We start from the raw sequence: 22,211 nt of genomic DNA, 5'->3' as shown, positions 1-22,211 counted from the left end.
TTTCATTAGAATAGTCAATCACAATTTCATGTTATTATAATTGTGGGCTTAATTTTGCTAAGCCTTAGTTTTCTCATCTGTAAAATGGGTGCTATTTTACACACACACACACACACACACACACACACACACACACATTGGGGTAAAAGTTGTATATTCTTCCTAAACCATATGATAGACACTAACCCTGACTGTGGTATTGATCAAAGAGGTTTAATGACCTAAGACCTCATAACTGGTAAGTGGCAGAGTCTGGTTAAGCCTGACACAGCTTCTAATACTATAGTCTTCATATTATGCCCCACAGAAATCAGCACCTGCTTTATAAGACCTGTGGCAATCAAGGGGTAGAGAAATAAAGAGTTGGAAATCATGAGAGATGAAGGGACAACAGTAAAAAGGAGAGCAAATGAGAGAAGAGATAGGCCAATGTCTAAAGATAAATATTTTTATTTTTTTCATTGAGATACAACTGACATATAACATTGTATTAAGTTCAGGTGTACAACACAATGATTCAGTATTTGTACATACTGTAAAATGATCATCACCATAAATCTAGTTAACATCCAGAACCACACATATTTATGAAATGTTTTCTTGTGATGAGAACTTTTAAGATCTACTCTCTTAGGAACTTTCAAATATACAACACAGTTTTATCAATTATTGTTACCACACTATACATTATATCCCCAGGATTTTTTTTTTTAAATAATGTGGAAGTTTATACCTTTTGACCCACTTCACCTGTTTTGCTCACCTTATCCCTTCCCTCCCCTCTGGCAACCAACAATCTGTTTTCTGTATCTTTTGAGGTCTCTGTTACTGTTTTTGTTTTAGATTCCACATATAAGTGAAATCATATGCTTTGCCTCTCTGTCTTGTTTCACTTAACGTAATGCCTTCAGGGTCCATCCATGTTATTGCAAATGACAGGATGTCCTTTTTTAATGACTGAATAATACTCCATTGTATATATATATTATATATATTATATATGTGTATATATATACACACATGTGTAAATATGTATATACACACATGTGTGTATATATATATACACATGTATATCCATATATCCATATATAATATACACATACACAATATATACATACCATAACTTCTTTACTCATTCATCAGTGGACACTTAGGTTGCTGCCATGTCTTGCTACTGTAAATGATGCTTCAGTGAACATAGGAATGCAGATAGCTTTTTGAGATAGTGTTTTTGGTTCCCTTGGACAAATATTCTGAAGTAGAATCACTAGATCAAATGGTTGTTCTGTTTTTAATTTTTTGAGAAATCTCCACACTCTTTTCCATAGTGGCTATACCAATTCTCATTTCTACCAATAGTGCACAAGGGTTCTTTTTTCTCCACATCTTTGGCAATTGTTGTTATTTCTTGGTTTTTTATTTTGTTTTGTTTTGTTTTGTTTTGTTTTTGATTCGAGCCATTCTGACTAGTGTGAGGTGGTATCTCATTATGTTTTTCATTTACATTTCGCTGATGATTAGTGATGTTGAGGACCTTGTCACATACCTGTTAGCCATCTGTATGTCTTCAGAAAAGTCTATTCAGATCCTCTGTTTGTTTTTCAAATTGGGCTGTTTTCCTGCTATTGAATTGTATGATTTCTTTATATATTTTGGATATTAACCCCTTGTCAGATATGCTATTTGTAAATATTGTTTTCCATTCAGTACACTGCTTTTCATTTTGTTGGTTTCCTTTGCTATGCAGAACCTTTTTAGTTTTGTATAGTTCCATTTGTTTATTTTTGCTTTTGTTGCCATTGCTTTTGGTGTCTAAAATATTTCAGATTTGAATAAAAGTGGAGTGAATCCTAATCATGAAAGTGGAGCTATCATATTTACATTTCATTTACCAAAACTTGACCATATGTGTTCAGTATACAAAAATCAACATTTATCTATTACAGTATGGGCCTTATATATTAATTACCTTATCTTTATTTGGTGCATACTAAGACAAAAACAAAACAATTCAGACCTATGTTGGAGAGAGAGTACACAAAATTACATAATGTAATATATGGTGATTTAATGGGTTATTGAGGGTAATGTTGACTATGGAGATTTCTCCTCATGCACTTATTTGAAAGCATAAACCAAGTTAGAGGTGGTTTTATTGTGATGCTAATATAGATGGTTTTCTATGAGTTAAGTTAATTTTTGCATAATCTATGATAATTCATAGATTTGTGCCAACATCTTATATTCTGCAAAAAATTTTAGCTAGTACAGAACTGAATATTTTTTATGGTGATATGCTTATAATTTCTATATTTACTAGTTCGTATTTATGTGGTTGGTAGTTTATTCATATATTACATTCAGGTGCATATACAAATGTTATAAATGGTAATTACTGCTCCCCCCAACTCCAGAAACTGCAATGTACCTGAAATATTTATACATTCATAATGAAAACAACACAATACCACCTTGAAAGTGAATTGCCCTAGATGATTCATAAGGGGGATAAATAGACCCATAGTAATGCTTTGAAAACATTGAAAGAAATGTGCCATCAAAATGTTAATATGTTTTCACTTAAAAAGAAAAAAAAGTTCTCTCTGGAAACTGGTTTACATAGGATTTGGAGTTAACATTCCAGTTTTTCAACTGATTGAAACCATTGGCTATTTTATTTACCAGTGTTCTCTGGACTTAGTACCATCTGCTGTTTATTGTTAGGGCATGCAAAATTCCTCGGATTATATATCCTCCAGCAGATTTCTTTGTTATGGTCCATTTTTGTAGGCTGTTAGTTCAATTTTTCTTGGTAGCTCCAGTATTCCTTTACTAAAATCTGTGTTTTGGTGTAGTTCTTCCATGACCTGAACGACAAATTCCTACTTGCCCAAAAGAAATAACAAAGCAAATGTAAATTATAATAGCTTAACTTATTCTGACCCTGTTAACTACATTTAACTTTTTTTTTTTTTTTTGCTTTCAATAACTAGATATGTTTTCTTTCTTATTTTCATTTGTTCCCTGAACTAAAATCATTTAGCTTACCTTGTTACCTTAGGTATGGTTAAGCAGTACTTCATTCCACTATCCCATTAAATAAAGCTCTCCCTGACTTATTGCTTATTTTAATGGTTGATTGGGTCTCCGTATTTCTCCCAGTTTCTAAACAGGAAAAAAAAGTACTGAGTCTCAACCCTCAGTATCTCAGAATGTTACCTTTGGATCTAGGGTCTTCTTAGAGGTAATCAAGTTAAAATGAGGTCGTTAGAATGCGTGCTACTCCAATATGACTAGTGTCCTTATAAAGACAGGAAATTGGAAAACAGACACACACCTGGGAGAATACCATGTGAAGATTGATACTATGTTACTATAAGCCAAGGTACTACCAGAAACTAAAAGAAAGGCCTGCACAGATTTTTCTTTAGCACCCTCAGAGGGAGCATGACTGCTGACGCCTTGGTCCCAGATTTCTAGCCCCCAGAACGGTGAGACAATACATTTCTTTTAAGTTGCTCAGTATGTGGTAATTTGCTACAGTGGCCCTAGCAAACTAATACACTTACTCACTAATCTTGTTGCTCACTCTGCTTCTTCATGTCCCCAAAGTTTCCCAGTTCTTTGGCTTTTTTTCATTGCTATTCCTTTATAATGGGCTGCCTTTCTCTCACACTCATATACTCAAAATTTATTTCATTTAAGGTCCCGTTGCACAAATGCCAGATTGTTTATGAAAATTACATGAACAGTAAAGCTCTCTTAAAACTAAGGGTATTTCCTCCCCAATGTTGCATTTTGAGATCTTTAGTTAAATTCCAAATGGCTAGCAGAGTGTCTTTCCATCACCGGAGTAGATATCTAGGGCCATGTATTCTGGGAAGGTTTGTTTAATGAGTTATTGGTAGGAGACATGAGATATACACATGAAAACTGCTAGAAAGAGATGCAATGCTCTGGGACAGGTGCTAAGAAGTCCATACTTATGGGGAAGATGAGTAGTACGTAGGAAAATTCTCCCTATCTAACCTAAGCTCAGTTTCTGCACATTCCTTCAATCGCCCTGGGAAAATTTTTTCTTCGTTCCACTTATTCTGGTTCTTCCCAGGCAGTGAAACTGCTGCAAAAATGTTCTTCTGTATTTTATTCTGGTTCATTTTCATTTAGTACTTAGCATTTAATATGAAATTGATTTGGGGTGCAGTGTGACCTTCTTCTACAAGTTCTTCTACAATTTTCTCTACAAGTCAACTTTTTATTTTACCACATATTAAAATCTTACATATGCCAGAAGCATATCCTTCTATTGATTGATTTTGGGGGCTAATTTTATATTATTTTAATTATTTCAACTCCATAATAAATTTGAATGTTATTATGCAAGGCATATCCCTTGGATTACCTTTTTGTTTGTAAAACACATATTAACAAGATGTTTACTACTCCGGTTAAATTGAAATACATCTTTATCTTTGAGTTTAACATAAAATTTTATTATGGAAAAATGATACCTTTATAGTATTTCACATTATCATTATGAATGTGAATTTTCACTCTTTAGCAAAATTTTCTAATTTTATTCACACTTAAATTTTTCTTTTTGAGGTCATTTGTAATTGTCTTTATTATTTTTCCTCCATTAAATTAGGATTATAAATGATTATTCACTTGGATGGGAATAGTCCACTTTTATTCAAATTCTTCACTGAAGTAATGTTTCAATTCTAGTAAGCTTTTGGTTCATTTTTAAAAATTTTAGAAGTACAAAATTGTTGAAATAAGAATGGCTCTTCTTTTTTAATATCTTGTTACATCAATATTTTCTGATTTCTTATTGTAATTAGTTAGAACTTCTAAAAACAAAGAATAATAATGACCAGAGTCAGCACCCTTGATGATTTCTGTTTGAATGGAAATTTTTTTTACCTACCACATCAAGCATGAATTGGTGTGAGATATTCATCGATTGTCTTTTCAGTGTCTTCTGAGATGATTATACAGTTTTTCTTATGCAATTTATTGTTTTGATGTCTTAAAAGATTTAATAAACTTTAAGTTCTTCTTATATTTCAGGTGAAATCTAGCAACATTTTATAAAATTCACAAATAAAATATTGAAGAAAATGTCTTCCATAAAGCTTTGAAGGAATTAACTGATAAGAATATGTTATATTAAAGTCTTTATATGAACAAAGTTTTTAATATTAAAAAAATTTCCTTTTTAGTGTTTTGGGCTTTGACATGTGGGTCAATCTTGATACCTTATATTAGCAAATCTGCCTTTCTATTCTCACTATAATTTCTAATTTTAATCATGGTTTATTTCTATTCTTAATTGAATAGAAATTTGTTACTAAATATGTTTACATATCTAAATTTGTACAAATATATGTATTTGCTGCTTCTGTTAATATTGATTTATATTTTTATCACTATACTTTTTTCCTTCTGAATTCTTTGCATTTTATTATTATTTTTTTAATTTTTTTCATTGAGATACAGTGACATAAAAATATATTAGTTTGAAGTGTGCAATACAATGATTCAATATTTGTACATATTGCAAAAAGATCACCACAACAGGTTTATTGGTTAACATCCATCACCACACATTGTTACAAAAACTTTTTGTTATGATGAAAACTTTTAAGATTTATTCTCTTAGCAACTTTCAAATATACAACACAGTATTATTAATTGTAGTAACCATGCTGTACATGACATCTCCAGGACTTAAATATTTTATAGCTAGAAGTTTGTACCTTTTCACCCCCTTTTCCCATTTCATCCACTCCCATGTCCTGCCTCTAGCAACCACCAATCTGTTTTCTGTATCTATAAGCTTGCTTGCTTGCTCTCTTTCTCTCTCTTTATATTCTACTTATTCTTTCTTTATATTCCACATATGAGATCATCTGATATTTATCTTTTTCCATCTAAGTTATCTCAACCTATATTGTGAAAGTCCATCTACGTAGTTACAAGTGACAAGGTTTCCTTCCTTTTGTAACTGAGTAATATTCCATTGTGTATACATACAAAAACTTTTTTTATCTATTCCTCTGTGGATAAACACTTAGGTTGTTTCCATGTCTTGGTGATTGTAAATAATACTGTAATGGGGGCGCCTGGGTGGCTCATTTTGTTAAGTGGCTGCCTTTGGCTCAGGTCATGATCCCAGGGTCCTGGGATTGAGGCCCGCATCGGGCTCCCTGCTCATCATTGAGCTTGCTTCTCTCTCTCTCACTGCCTGCTGCTCTGCCTACTTGTGCACTCTCTCTAGCTCTCTCAAATAAATAAATAAAATCTTTTTAAAAAAAATAACACTGCAATGAACATGGGGTTGCAGATATCTTTTCAAGTGAGTGTATTCATTTCCTTTGGATGAATACCCAAAACTGAAATTGCTGGATCATATGGTGGTTCTATTATTAACTTCTTTTCTATAGTGGCTGCACCAGTTTACATTTCCATTTGTAGTGGGCAAGAGTACCCTTTTCTCCATTTCCTTGCCAACACTTGTTATTTCTTGGTTTTTTGATAATAGCCATTATAATAGAAATGAGGTGATCTCATTGCAATTTTCATTTTTATTTCTCTGATGATTAGTGATTTTGAGTAGCTTTTCATGTACCTGTCAGCCGTCTGTATGTCTACTTTGCAAAAATTCTATTTTGGTCCTCTGCCTATATTTTAATCAAATTTTTAAAATACTGAGTTTAATGAGTTTTTATATAATTTGGATATTAACCCTTTATCAGATAAAGAATTTGCAAATATTTTCTCCCACTTAGTAGGTTGCCTTTTCTTTTGTTGATCATTTCCTCTGCAGTGCAGAAGCCTTTTAATTTGATATAGCCCTAATTCTGAATTTTACTTTTGTTGCCCTTGCTTTTGGTATCAAATTCAAAAAATATATTGCCAGTATCAGTGTTGAGGAGCTACTGCCCATGTTTTCTTCTAGGAGTTTTATGGTTTCAAGTCTTATGTTTAAGTCTTTAGCTCATTTTGAGTCAATTTTTGTGTATGATATAAGGTTGTGGTCCAGTTTCATTCTTTAGCATATGACTGTTCAGTTTTCCAAACACCATTTGTTAAAGACACTGCCCACTCCACACTGTATATTCTTGGCTCCTTTGTCCTAAATTAATTGGCTATATATTCATGAGTTTATTTCTGGGCTCTATATTCTATTCCATTGATCTGTGTATCTGTTTTTAAGCCAAACCAAACTGTTTTAATTATTATAGCTTTGTAATATATTTGATATCAGGAAGTTCAATGGCTCTAGATTTATTCTTCTTTTTCTAGGTGATTCTTCCTATTTGGAGTTACTCTTTTGTGGTTCCATACAAATTTTAGGATTGTTTGTTTTATTTCTGTGAAACATACCATTGGAATTTTGATTGCATTGAGTCTGTAAATTGGTTTGGGTAGTATGGAAGTTTTAACCATGCTAATTCTTCCAACCCATGAGCACAAAATATCTTTCTATTTATTTGTGTCTTCTATAGTTTTTTCATTAAGGTCTTAGAGATTTCTTTGTATAGGTTTTTCACCATCCTGGCTCAGTTTCTTCCTAGGTATTTTCTTCTTTTTGATGCAATTATAAAAAGATTGTGTTCTTAATTTCTGTTTATCATAGCTATCAGTGTATAGAAATGCAATACATTTTTGATTATTGATTTTGTATCCTGAAACTTTACTGAATATATTTACTTGTTAGTCCTAACAGTGTTTTTGGTGGAGTTTTGGTTTTTCTATATATAATGTCATGTCATCTGCAAATAGTGACAGTTTTAATTCTTCCTCCCCAACTTGGATGCCTTTTATTTATTTTTCTTGCCTAATTGCCCCAGCTAAGACTTCCAATATTATGTTGCATAAAAATGGCAGGAATCAGAGTCTTTGTCTTGTTACTGATTGTAGAGGAAAAATTTCATCATTGAGTATAATGTTAGCTATGGGCTTCTCATATATGGCCTTTATTATGTTGAGTTGTATTCCCTCTATTCCCATTTTGTTGGGAGTTTTTATCATGAATAGATATTGAATTTTGTCAAATGCTTTTTCTGCATCTGTTAAGATGATTGTATGATTTTTATCCTTCATTTTGTTAATGTGGTATATCACACTGATGGATTTATGGATGTTGAATCATCCTAGAATCCCTGGAATAAATCTCCCTTGATCATAGTATATGGTGATCTTAACATATTGTTGCATTTGGCTTGCTAGTATTTTGTAGAGGATCTTTGCATTTATATTCATCAGCTTTCTTTTGGTTTTCCTTTCACATAGAATATCATTTCCCATCTCTTCACTTTCAGTCTGTGGGTATCCTATATGGGAAGTGTGTCTTTTAGCCAGCAAATAGATAGGTCTTGTTTTTATCTATTCAGCCACTCAAAGTCCTTTTGATATGGGAAACAAAGGAAAAGGAAAATATTAAATTTCTTTACTGCATACAGTCCCTTGACAGACAAGTCCTTGAAACAGGAAGAGTGACATTCTTTTAGGAACTCAATTGCCTGGATGTTAATACTTTGCTAAGGACAAAACGTAATCTTAGTTTAACTTTATCCCAACCCCTCAGGGACTTGTAAGTCTACTTTGACATATAAAAATTCCTTTGGAAACTTCCTTTATCTCAATCCCCCAAGATATATGTTGGCAATTATCCCGAAGAATATGGCCCACTGATGTACATCTGAAGGGTTTCATGACTAAGGTTTTATTAGACAGCAATAAATGACCTTTTCCTATAAATAGTTTGCCCCCTCAGAATCTTGGAAACCTTGTTTCCAAAATACCTTGGAAGCTTGTGCTATCCCTAACGCCCTCACAACTTGAAAATATATAATCCCAACTTCTCACAACCCCACTGCAGCTCTTTCTGCCCCCAGGTACTGTCCCCATGCTTTAATAAAACCACCATTTTGCACTGAAGACATCTCAAGAATTCTTATGTAGCCATCTGGTTCTGAACCCCAACATTTCCTACATCACTTTGATCGCAGAATTTAGCTCATTTACATTTAGTAATTATTGATATGTATGTACTTATTGCCATTTTGTTAATTGACTTCTGACTATTTTGTAGTTCTTGTTTCCTCTCTTGGTCTCTTCCATATGATTTGATGATGTACTGTAGTGGTATGCTTAGGTTCTTCCCTCTATGTCTTTTGTGTATCTATAGTGAATTTTTGCCTTGTGGTTATCATCAGGGTTACATAAAACACCTTATATTTATAACAGTCAATTTTAAGAAGTTAGCAGCTTAAGTTTGAATGTATTCTAAGCTTTACATAATCCCCCCCCTCCACATATTATGTTTCTGATGTCACAATTTACAAGTTTTTATTTGGTGTATCCATTAATAAATTATTACAGTTATAGTTGTATAGTATAGTTGTTTTTACTACTTTTTTCTTTTAACCTCATATTACATTTATAAATGATTTACTGACCACCTTTTACAACTGTCATGTATTCTGAATTTTACTGTATATTTTACCTTTACCATTGAGAGTTATGCTTTCATAAGTTTTCTAGTTACTAATAAGTGCTCTTTAACTTCAGCTTAAAGAGATCCCTTTAAAATTTTTTTGTACATCTGGTTAATGATGATAAACTCTTTCAGCTTTTGCTTTTCTGGAAAAGTATCTCTCCTCCTATTCTTAATGACAAGTCTTATTCTTTCTTTTTATAAGGATGTATGTCTTTTTGAGTTCTATTTCTTTTAAATAGTTAATAAAATTTGGAATAGAAAATTACCTAGTACTATATGTTTATCATTCTATATGTTTTGATGTATAGTATTTTTATTACTCTATAAATTGTCCACAGCTGTTTTAGATGTTCTCTTTGTTATTATGGGTAGAGTATTGATTTTTAGTTTCTGTGGTTGGATATGTTTGGTTTTAGATTGTGTGTTTTAAAATTAAAACTTTTTGCATTATGGAGAATTATAGATTTTAAGTTTATTGTTTAAAGTTAAGGAGATGGCATCCTCTAATATGTAACTACAGGACTCTGATTTTAGCCCAACAACTGTGTAGGAATTACTGAGTAGATTTACCACTCTAAGTCATGAGGACATGAGAATTTTGAAATGACAGTCACTTTGATTTATGAATCTGACCAAAGTTCTGATTCAATCTTCATGATTATCTTAGGTGATTAAATAGTATTTTCCCAGCTAGAAAAAGAATTAATAAATAAGGTTAAGGAAGTGATCAATTTCAGCTAAATGTCCCTGGACAAAATATGAAAATGTTTCTTTCCTTTGCAGTATGGGAAACTAGTCATATGTCTTCAGTTAATTTTATTTAAGTAAAAACCTCTTATTTCTTCCCCTCTTATGTTTATGTACTTGATCTGTCGAAATGGAAAGTATCTGATAGAATCTCCCACTATCATGTTTTCAGCAATTTCTATTTATCCTTTTTGTTTGTGTTTCTGTATGTGTATGTCTATCTGAACCTCAGAGAAAAAATTCCAAGTAAATCACATACCTCAATACCCAGTGCAGAATTATTGATGGTCCTGCAATGCCCCTCTTTTCCTTTGATTTCCATTTATTCCTTTTCACCCTCATTCTCTATTCCATCTACCTCCTACTCCCCAGCACACATTCAGGTAAGAAACCTTTTTAACTGGTTTGACAGATGTCTTTCTCTTTGTTATTATGCATATGAAATATATATTGCATAATGTGCATATGTTATTTAATTTTCCTAAGTGGTATTATATAGTGTATCTTAACTGTTTTTCACTGTTTCACAAAGTACTTATGCTAACATGAATATCAATTTTGCTGTGCATGTTGCTTTTCAAATCTGCTTGGTATTCCAAACTAGTATGTATGTATTCATCACATTTATCCATTTATTCTCTCAATAATGGGCACCCAGATTGCATTCAACTCCATACAGCAAATCTGAACATATTTTCTAATGCACTTCTTTGGTATATAAAGACAAGAGAAAGATTTTCAGAAGGAAAGGTATCAATCTAGATTGTAATCAGATGGTAATTCAATTAGATAGTTTCAGATTTCTCACAAGCGTTGCAATCTGCATTTCCACCAGCAAGACATGAAGATCTCTATCCTTCTTATCCAGCCAGCACTTGGCATTATTCAGCTTTCTAATTGTTCACAGTCTGAAAGGTATGAAATGATACCTCATTTAAATTTGCAGTTCTGATTATTGGTTTGAGCATGTATTCAAATGCTGAGGCTTATTAAATTACATTTTCTATATTTTGTTTGCTTTTAGTTTTTGCCTACTTGGTATAGCTATTCTTCCATCATCTTGTTTGTTTGAAAACTTTCCTTTACAGTCTGGGCCAGAGGTCAGCAAAGTTTGGTATGCAGGCCAAATCTGATATGCTGCCTGTTCTCATACAGCCAAGAGGCTAAAAATGGTGTTTATTTTTTAAATGGTGGGGGGAAATTAAAGAGAAGAATAATATTCAGGGAGTGACACATGAATATGATATGAAATAGAATTTTAGTGTTCATAAATAAAGTTGTATTGAACATACCTCATTTATTTATGTGTTACGTATTGCTGGCTTTATGCTATAATATGGCAGAGTTGAGTAGTTCAAACAACATAGGACACCCAAAGCCTAAAATATTTACTAGGTGTTCCTTTGCAGAAAAAATTTTCTGACCTCTAGTCTGAAAGAAAGTTTCTGATTGATTTCAGACACTGTAAATTCAATCTCTCAATCTATGCTCATTAATCTAGACTTTATGCTCTTCAATTAATAGCCACTATTTTGATATATCAAATTGGTTTTAAAAATAATTTTGTCTGCTACTCTGTGCTTTTAAGGTTATGTTTAAAAAGTTCATTTCCTCTTCTATTCACAGATATTTTCTTACATTATCTATAGTTCTGTTTTACTTTTACATATATGTGTTTTATAAAATATGATTCGATCTTTGCTAACTAATGAGCTGAATTTTAATTTTTCTCTATAGTGAATCATTTTCCCAAAACCATCTAATAAACAACCTGTTCTTTGCATTTAGTACATAAATATGTAGTGCCATCTTTCTTATATGTTAAGTTTTTATATGTTCATGGGTCTATCTCCAAACTTTGATTTTGGAGTCCATTTATTTTTTTATTAGTTACTGTAATAATTGAAAGAGCAAGTGTTGTTCTTTGCTTTTTTGGTATATGTCAATTTAGTTATTTGCACACTTCTATTTTGTTTATGTAACCACCAAATAGTCCTTTTTTTATATTTCAGATGATTTTTTTTTATTCAGTTGAGTAATAGATTAAATTGGGAAAAACTGATATCTTTTTAATTTTTTTTCAAATTCCAGTTTAGTTATCATTGTTATGTTAGTTTCAGGTGTGCAATATAGTAATTCTGTAATTCTATACATTACTCAGTGCTCATCATTGTAAGTGTACTCTTGAATCCCCTTCACCTATTTCACCCGTCTTCCACCCCAACACTTACCTTCACTACAGTAATCATTACTTTGTTCCTTATAGTTAAGAGTTTATTTTTTTGCTTGTCTCTTTATTCTAGTTCCATTCAGGTTGTCACTAATGTCAAAATTTCATTCTTTTTTATGGGTAATATTCCATTGTGTGCACATGTTTGTGTGTGTGTGTGTTACATCTTCTTTATCTATTCATCTATTGTTGGACACTTTGGCTGCTTCCATAATTCAGCTATTGTCCATAAGGCTGCAATAAAAATAGGGGTGCATAAATATTTTCAAATTAGTGTTTTCTTATTCTTGGGGTTATACCCATAGTGGGATTAGTGGTTCATATGGTATTCTAATTTTAATTTGTTCAGGAACTTCGATACTGTTTTCTCCAGTGGATCTACCAGTTTGCATTCCTACCAAAGTGCACAGGGATTCCTTTTTCTCCATATCCTCACCAACACTTGTTTCTTGTGTATTTGATTTTAGCCATTTTGACCATGTGAAATGATATCTCATTGTGATTTCGATTTTGATTTCTCAGATGATTAGTGATGTGGAGAATCTTTTCCTGTGGCTCTTGGCCATCTGTATATCTTCTTTGGAGAAATGTCTGCTCACGTCTTCTGCCCATTTTTAATGGGATTACTTGGGGTTTTTTTTGGTGTTGAGTGGTATAAATACTTTTTATTTTTTGGATACTATCCCTTTATCAGATATATCATTTGCAAATATCTTCTCTCACTACTTAGGCTGTCTTTTAGTTTGGTTAATGGTTTCCTTCACTTTGCAGAAACTTTATTTTGATGTAGTCCCAGTAGGTTTTTTTGTTTTTGTTTCCCTTGCCTCAGGAGACATATCTAGAAAAACATTGCTATGGCCAATGTCAGAGAAATTACTGCCTGTGCTTTCTTCTAGGATTTCTATGATCTCAGGTTTCACATTTAGGTCTTTAATCTATTTTGAGTTTATTTTTGTGTATGTTGAAAGAAAGTGGTCCAGTTCTATTCTTTTACATGTAGCTGTACAGTTTTCCCAATGTCATTTGTTAAAAAGACTTTTTCCCATTGCATATTAGTGACTCCTTTGTTGAAGATTAATTGACCATATAGTTGTGGTTTTATTTCTGGGCTCTGTATTTGTTCTGTTGATCAATGTATCCTCCCTTCCTATACTCTCCAGTTGTGGCCTCTTCTCCTCATTTAGCCATGGAGATTCTGTTTTGTCAGTCTTCATTTCATTTTCTGGGTTATTTATACTGAGGTGAGTGCTACCTTGCTGTACTGAGGATGAGATGAGGTTAGGTCCTCCTTGGCCATCTTTTCTGGAAGCTCTGATATTTTTATAATATTAAATGTACTTATCCACAGCACAGAATATATTCCATTTATTCATATAATTATCTACATACACTAGTAAAATGTAGCATTTTTAAAATTTAAGTTTTATGTATTTCTCATAATTTTCAAGTACCTTAAATTTTTATTGTATAGGAAGGGATACCTCTTTTTATTTTCTAGTTGATTTTTGCTAGAGAATGCCATTGATTTTTGTATATTCATTTTCTCTGGCAACCTTGTTGAACTGTTATTATTTGTTAATTAAACTAATTTGTCTAGGTATATGAGAATAACTCTAAACAACATTTTTCCATCTTCCTTTAGAAGCCTAATACCTTAACTTCACCATCAGCATCATTATTATTGTTATTATACTTTATAGTATTGGCAAGGAGGTCTGATACAATGTTAAATGACACTACTGTTGGTGGGAATCTTGTTCTTTAAAATGAAGTAACTCTTAAGTTTTCTATTAAGTGTAGTATTTATTATATTATTTGTGTGTGTGTGTGTGTGTGTGTAGATAGAAACTTTAACAAGTTAAGGAGATTTCCTTCCATTCTGGCATGTGATTGTTTTTTTCCCTAATAAATGAATCTGGAAAATTTTCAAAGATTTTTCTTCTGTCTTTCTTGAGGCAATCACATTATTTCCCCTCTCTTTATGTGGGAAATTATATTGTCAATTTTTCACAATATGATTCACACACCATTAAATCAGCACTATTAAAGTATACAGTTGGGTGATTTTTAGTATATCCATAAAGGTGTCTAGTTCCAAAACATTTTAGTCACCCCCCCAAAGGAAAACCTATACCTATTAAGCAGTTATTCCTCGTTGCTGTGTCCCCATTCCCTGTAAACCACCACACTGATTTCTATTCCATGCATTTGCCTGTTCTGTGCAGTTCATATAAATGGAATCATACAATATGTTTTCTCTCATGTCTGACTTCTTTCACTTAGCATAATGTCTCCAAAGTTCATTCATATTGTAGCATATATCAATACTTCATTATTTTTAAAGCTCACTAGTATTCCATTATATAGATATACCATATTTTATTTATTTATCACTTCAGTATTTGGGATATTTCTACATTTTGTCTATAATGAATATGTTGCTATGAACATTTTATACAAGTTTTAATATGGATACACACACACACACATGCTTTCATTTATCTTAGATACATACCTAGGAATGGAATTTCAGCATTATAAGGTAACTCTATATTGAACTTTTTGAAGAATTGTCAAACCATTTTTGAAAGCAGCTGCATCTTCTCCAATCCCATGAACTATACATTAGTGTTTTCCACATCTTCACCTATAAATTTTTTCTTATGGGGACTTTTTATTATAGTCATTCTATTAGGTGGAAAGTGTGACCTCATTGTAGTTTTTGCCTTGCTTTCCCCTAGTAATTATTAACCATTTGTATATCTTTGGAGAAATATCTGGTCAATTTCTTTCCACATATTTTAATCAGGTTATATTTTTGTTATTAAATTGTACAAATTCTTGCCAATCTAGATATCTTTTTTTCTTCTTCCCTAATTGCTCTGGCTATAGTCTCCAGTACAATGTTGATAAGAGTGACAAGAGCAGACATCCTTGACTTGTTCCTAATTTTATGAGGAAAGTATTCAGCCTTTCATCCATAATATAACAGTTGTGAATTTTTCCCAGATGCCTTTATCTGGTTGAGAAAGTTTTTTTGTTGTTGTTTTGTTTTGTGTGTTTTTTTTTTTATTCCTAGTTTGTTTAGTGTTTTTATAGTAAGGGTGTTGGATTTTGTCAAATGCCTTTTCCGCATCCATTGAGATGCTCATGTGTTTTTTATTCTTGATGAAATGGTCTATTGCATTGATTGATTTCCATATATTGAACCAACCTTGTATTCCTGGACTGAATCCCACTTGGTCATGGTGTATAATACATTTCATATGTTGTTGGATTTGGTTTCCTAAAATTTATTATGAATTTTTTGTGTCTATATTCACAAGGCATATTGGTCTGTAGTTTAATTTCTTTTAATGTCTGTGTAATGATTTGGGAATCAGGGTAATATTGGCCTCATAGAATGATTTGTTAGTCTTCCAGCCCCAAACAAGAAATCCAGACAATGCCAAGTGGAATAAAATAATCACCCAGCTGATCTAAATAACCCATAGAATCATGACAGATAATAATCACTAAACCCCACTTCTTAAAATACAAAAATTATAGTCTTGCTTCTTTATCTGAGTATATCCAAAACTCCTTTTAAGATCTGCCTTGTGAGCAAGAGTGGAGGGTCTCTTGAAACTCAGGGAAGATAAAGTGTTCTGATGCTCATTAAGGGTGAAGAAGGTCGTCCTTACCTGAAGTTAGCAAAATGTAAAGAGGCTATTTCAAAAGAGGGTACTGAGAAAATACATTTGAAAAGGAGGTAAATATATATATTTGAGGAGAAAGGGAATCATAGTATTCATTTAGAAAAATAAAGGGATGTATGACAGTGAAGACCTATAAAAGGATTGTGATGTTTGTTCAAGGAAGTAATACACTGAGAATCATTTCGTTCAGGGTTGCCTGGGTGGCTCAGTCAGTTAAGTGTCTGCCTTTGGCTCAGGTCATGATGTTGGGCTCCCTGCTCAGCAGGGAGTCTGCTTCTCCTTCTCCCTCTGCCTCTCCCCCACCTTGTGCGCTCACGTGCTCTCTCTCTCTCTCTCTGCCAAATAAATAAACAAAATCTTTTAAAAAATCATTTTGTTCATTCTTTGACTAAATATATGACATAAGGTTTTTTGGGGGATTTTTTTGGCTTGTAGATGGGCTGAGTTCCTCATCTTTATAATTGATCACTTTTATAGTAGCCGTTTCAAGTTGGTAGAACCAACTATAAAATTATGTGGGGTTTCTTTCCCCTCTATCTGGCTGTTTACTCAGTGTCCTCTTTCCAGTGGAACCCTTGAAGTTCATTGCATCACTGTCAGTAATGGATGGGAGGTTATTTAGAAGATTGAGATTTGTTTGCTCTCTAGGACATGCATTCTCTAAAGACATATGACTGAGCACTGGCACAATGTCTAAGACTGGTCTGGGAAGGAATCATTTATCATAGAGAATGAAAATATTTTGTAATCAACATCTTTATTCCAGCTGATTGTTTATTATCTAGGTGAAATGAGGCAGATTCAATCAGTATTTGTAGGATACCCAAAGCCAGACTGAGTGAGACACAGAATATTTCCTATTAAGAAATACATAACACTTTGACATTTGAATATACTGTCCTTCATAGAATATTTGAACTTTCAATGTTCTAAGACATTTAGTAAAAACATAAAGCAAAAATGTTACTTTTCCCAATAGCTGTTCTATTTCAAGAATCCTTTATCTCTTTTTTCAATAGCCCCGATTTTGATGTGTGCAAGTGGGAATGTCTTTCAGCTTATTCTACTAGAAGTTTGTTGACTTTTTTGGGATGTGTAAATTAATATTTCCCACAAAATCAGGGAGGGTTCAGCCATTATTTTTTCAAATATTATTTTCCCTTTCTCTTTCCTTCTGTTATGTATATGTTGGAATATTTGATGGTATGCCCTAGGTCCCTGAGCCGGTATTCATTATTCATTTTTTCTGTTCCTCAGATCTGTTCCTTAAACTACCTTCAAGTTCATAGATTCTTTCTTCCTCCAGCTCAAATCTACTTTTGAGCCTCTCTGATAAAATTTTCATTGCAGATATTATACTTTTTATTCCAGAATTCCACGCCCTCCTTTTTTTTCTTTCTTCCCTTTTAAGTTGTTTGACCAGTTTGTTGTTTGCCCCAGACATTATTGGTGTCTCAGGAAGCTAAGAGATTAAATAGTTGCTGCTTAATGTCTTTGGCAAGCCACTTAATGGGAAACAAACAAAAAAACAAACTTTGCATTAGGCAAATTTGAGTCAGTTCAAATAAAGACAAGCCATTTTAGTGATGATTTTATGCGAACTGCCAGACAAGTCAAATAATGACACTTATCTGGAGCTTTGGAGAAACTCCAACCCTTTCCTCTCTCCAGTGACTGATTCTCTTGGTTTCCCTGTGACTGTGGAATTGGTTTTTAAAGCTACCATGGAGCTGGGGAGTGAGGTATGAAAGCAGGCCAAGTTCATATGCCAGAAAGGTAATGTTGTTACTGAGATTCAACTTTTTTTTTTTTTTTTTTGAGGTTTATTTATTTATTTGACAGAGAGAAAGAACACAAGCAGGCAGAATAGCAGATAGAGGGAGAGGGAGAAGCAATCTCCCCACTGAGCAGGGAGCCCAATGCGGGACTCAATCCCAGGACCGTGGGGTCATGACCTGAGCAGAAGGCAGACACTTAACCCACTGAGCCACCCAGGTGCCCCAATTCAACTGTTCTTGAATAAATGCTCCCCAGATTGTTTTAGCCTTTGGTTACCTTTTAGGTTCTGAAAAAGTTAATTGGACAATTTTTGTTAGTGTTCTTATTGCTTTTATGCAGTAGATTTTAAGTGACCTTTGGTTCACAAGTTCCATTGACATCACTCATTCATTGAATGATTTTTTATACAGAATTCCCTGTGGATAATATTAAGTGATTACAATGCATGATTTAAAAAAATAAAAGACTGTTGAATTTTTTAAAGCTAAATTTTATTTGGTATTTTTGAACAAGATGCATAAGTGAAATTGTATTTGTTGTCATCTCATTTTGGAATTCTAATTATACTTTTCCTGAGAAATAATCAAACTATCATTCAAAATGACAATGTTCACTGTTTAATCATTATGGAACACAGCCAATCAGAATGTAAGCAACTAATACAACTGTGTAAGAAAGAATTAATTGAATATTATCTCTGCCCATTAGTCCAGACAGCATTTGTTATTTCCTTGGGCAGCTTCTGTCACTGTTACCTGTGTCTGAAAGATTGGTAGAACTCATCTGTAAAGTCTAGGACTACTGGGGGGCAGGGTGGGGGAAAGATGTTGACTGTACTATGTTTCTTTAATGTTTCTTATTTGATATTTCTATTCACTTTCGATTAACTTTTGACATTTTATACTTTTATAGAAATTAAAGGATATTAATATGAAGTTGTTTATGATGCTCTCTTGTTTTTGCTTTTGCCTCAGTCATGACCTTCATAGCTTTTTTCCCCCCTTGTCCACAGTCTAAGCCAATAATCATCATTATATTTAGCTTTTATGTTTCTTTAGCCTCCTTCAATATGTAATAATTCTTTAGCAATTTTTGTTATTCATGATATAGGCATTTTGAAGAATTTGGGTCATTTATTTTGTAGACTGTTTCTCAGTTTTATTTGGTCTAATGTTTATTTATGATTAGATTCAGGTTGTACTACTAATATGGGAGTACTATTAATATGATGTCCTTCTAGGAATCATAATCTTTAACACAAGTGCTTGAAAATGTCTTGTGTTCCCAAAACACAAGATTCTAAAGCATTAATTTTCTTATCAATTTATAATTTGTAATCATCAGGGGAGAGATTTTTTTATCACATTGACTCTTTAAAATGTATTGAGGGTTTTTTTTTTTTTTTGTATTTTTGTAAATGTTTCATGTGTACTAAAAAGAATGTATATTACCGGGAATAATAGAAATTCCCAATTTCATTTAAGTGAAATATTTTCCTCTTTCTCACTGAAAGCTTAACATAGGGGAAAGAGGCATGCTTTGTTGTACTATTTCTTTGTTTGTTTCCTCCACCCATTCTCATCATTTCTTTCTCTATATCCTCTGATCTTGAATTTGATGGTGGACAAAAGTGGGAGAGGAAGAGGAGAGAGAAGACTTTTATTTGCCAGCTATTATGCACATCTATGTTGATGCCCAGTGGATGTTCAAAGTTGAATGTTTCTCTTGAGGGTAGTCCCAAGGGGTTCCTCAAAGATTCCCCAGCTGGAAACACTTGGCTATGGCTCCCTGATGCATGCTGTGCCTCTTTGGCTAGTTGTTTATTCCCTCTACACTGAAGTACTGCTTCTAATGATAAATGTCCCCCTCTTTCTACTAGTAGCATTGCTCTTCAAGCTCCAGGAGACTGGAATTAATCTCTTTGTTTCTTAAAGCTCCTTAATAAGTATAAAAGATATCTCTTTCTTTTACCTGTGGAGGAGGGGAAAGAAGTTCTCTCTCCTCACTTCCCACACATATTTGCCCTGAATGTAGTTCTTGGTCTGAGTGTTGCAAACTACTTAGCAACTACTCCAAAACAGATAGAAAAAGACTCATTTTAAAATAATTACTCTATTATGGACTCAATATGATACCAATTATGTTCTCTAATGACAATGCACTATAATTAGAAATTGAGGAAAAATGATACTAAAAAGTTTTTTTCATGTCAATGAAAATTTCATAGCTATAATAGTTAAGATGGTGCAGTAGTACCACAGAATTAGACAGAAAAAGACAAATAGAAGAGAATAAAGAGCCCAGAAATAAGGCTGCACATATATGGGAACATGAACTGTGACAGAAGTACAAAGTACAAAGTAACTAGCAAAAAAACTGAAAATTATAAATGGTTCTTGGAGGTCCTGCATGTCTACTCCTACCACATGTTGCATGCTGCCAGCCTCAGGCCCAGCCTGGGCCATCATCTTGTGTCTGCTGCTGTCACCCAACCAGCAGCCTTAAAGTCTTCTACAACCAGATCTTCATAAACAATGAGTGGCAAAATGCTGTTAGCAAGAATATTCCTCACCACCAATCCATCCATGGGAGAAGTCATCTGTCAAGTAGTTGAGGGAGACAAGAAAAATGTGGACAGGACAGTAAAGGCAGCCCTGGCTACCTTTCAGCTGGGTTCACCCTGGCACCACATGGACAGGTCTGAGAGGGGCCACCTGGTGAATAGCTTGGATGATCTGATTGAGCAAGACTGGAGCTACCTGGCAGCCTTGGAGACCCTGGATAACAGCAAGCTCTATGTCATCTACCTGGTGGATCTGGACATGGTCCTCAAAAGCCTCCATTTTTATCCTGGTTGGGCTGATAACTACCATGAGAAAACCATTTCCGTGGATGGGGACTTTTTCAGCTACATCCACCATGAATCTATCAGAGTGTGTAGGCAGATCATTGTGTGGAACTTCCAGTTCCTGATGCAAGCCTGGAAACTGGGTCCAGCCCGGCAATGGGAAAGGTTGTGATGAAGGAAGCTGAGCAGACTCCACTCACCACCCTCTATGTGACCAACCTCATTAAGGAGGCTGGCTTTCCCCCTGGCATGGTTAGTATTATTCCTAGATTTTTGCCCCACAGATGGGGCTACCATCACCTCCCATGAGGATGTGGACAAAGCAGCCTTCACAGGCTCCCCTGAGAATTGACCACCTAGTCCATGTTACTGCAGGAAGTAGTAACCTCAAGAGAGTGACCCTGGAGTCGGGTGGGGGGCCCAGTATCATCATGTCAGCTGCAGATGTGAACTGGGCCATGGAGCAGAACCCCTTTGCCCTTTCCTCAACCAGCATCAGTGCTACTGTACAGGTTTCCAGATCTTTGTACAAGAAGATATTTACACTGAATTTATGAAGCAGAACTTCACCCTAGTCAGATCTCATATAGTTGGGAACTCTTTGACAACTAGGGATCTCAGGTAGATGAAACTTAGCTTAAGAATGTCCTTGGTTATACAGATCTGAGGAGGAGGAGGAACAGAGCTGCTGTATGATGGAGGGGTGACTTCTGATTGTGGCTACTTTGCCTAGCCCACCATCACCATTTGGAGGTATATAAGACAGCATGACTACTGCCAAGGAGGAGATATTTGGGCCAACGGTGCAGATCCTGAGGTTCAAGACCATAGAGGAAGTCACTGGGAAAGCCAAAAATTCCATGTGTGGCTGCAGCTGTCTTCACCAAGGACTTGGACAAGGCCAATTATCTGTCCCAGGCCTTCCATGCTGGCACAGTGTGGGTCAACTGCTATGATGTGCTTGGGGACTAATCACCACTCAGTGGCTACAAAATGTCCAGAGTGGTCAGAAGCTGGGAGAGTATGGGCTGCAAACGTATACTTAAGTGAAAACCATCATGGTCCAAGTGCCTCAGAAGAATTCCTGAAGAACTGTGCCAGCTCCTTCACTCACCCAGTGACAGAGTAAAACCAAGAAAAATTACCCTTGTACACTAAAAGTCTCAAAAGATATTCTCCCACAAAATCTCTTGATTAGGAAAGTCCTAGAATTTGAATTGATAAATGGGGTGGGTGTGGGGCAAAAAGTACAGAAGGTCTTTTACACTGCAATAGTAATACTAGCTTCCATGCTGATTTTTTAAAAACTATATTCAAATATCTTATCCTGTCCATCTGATATACTTTTGTAACTTGCTTTTATGGGGGAACAAAAAGTTGTTCATATGTGTACTAACA

General features: G+C 34.1%; 1 pseudogene across 1 annotated transcript; it reads left to right on the top strand.

Annotated features, from left to right (window-relative positions):
* The first annotated feature begins 20,374 nt into the window (after positions 1-20,374).
* Positions 20,375-21,438, top strand: LOC308341577 (aldehyde dehydrogenase, mitochondrial-like; annotated as a pseudogene). Its single transcript has one exon. The product of its transcript is annotated as an aldehyde dehydrogenase, mitochondrial-like (transcript).
* Positions 21,439-22,211: the final 773 nt, after the last annotated feature.

This window comes from Martes martes, assembly GCF_963455335.1.
Source record: "Martes martes genome assembly, chromosome: 4".
In the NCBI taxonomy this organism is placed as follows: domain Eukaryota; kingdom Metazoa; phylum Chordata; class Mammalia; order Carnivora; family Mustelidae; genus Martes; species Martes martes.
This window is presented reverse-complemented; position numbering and strand designations above follow the sequence as displayed.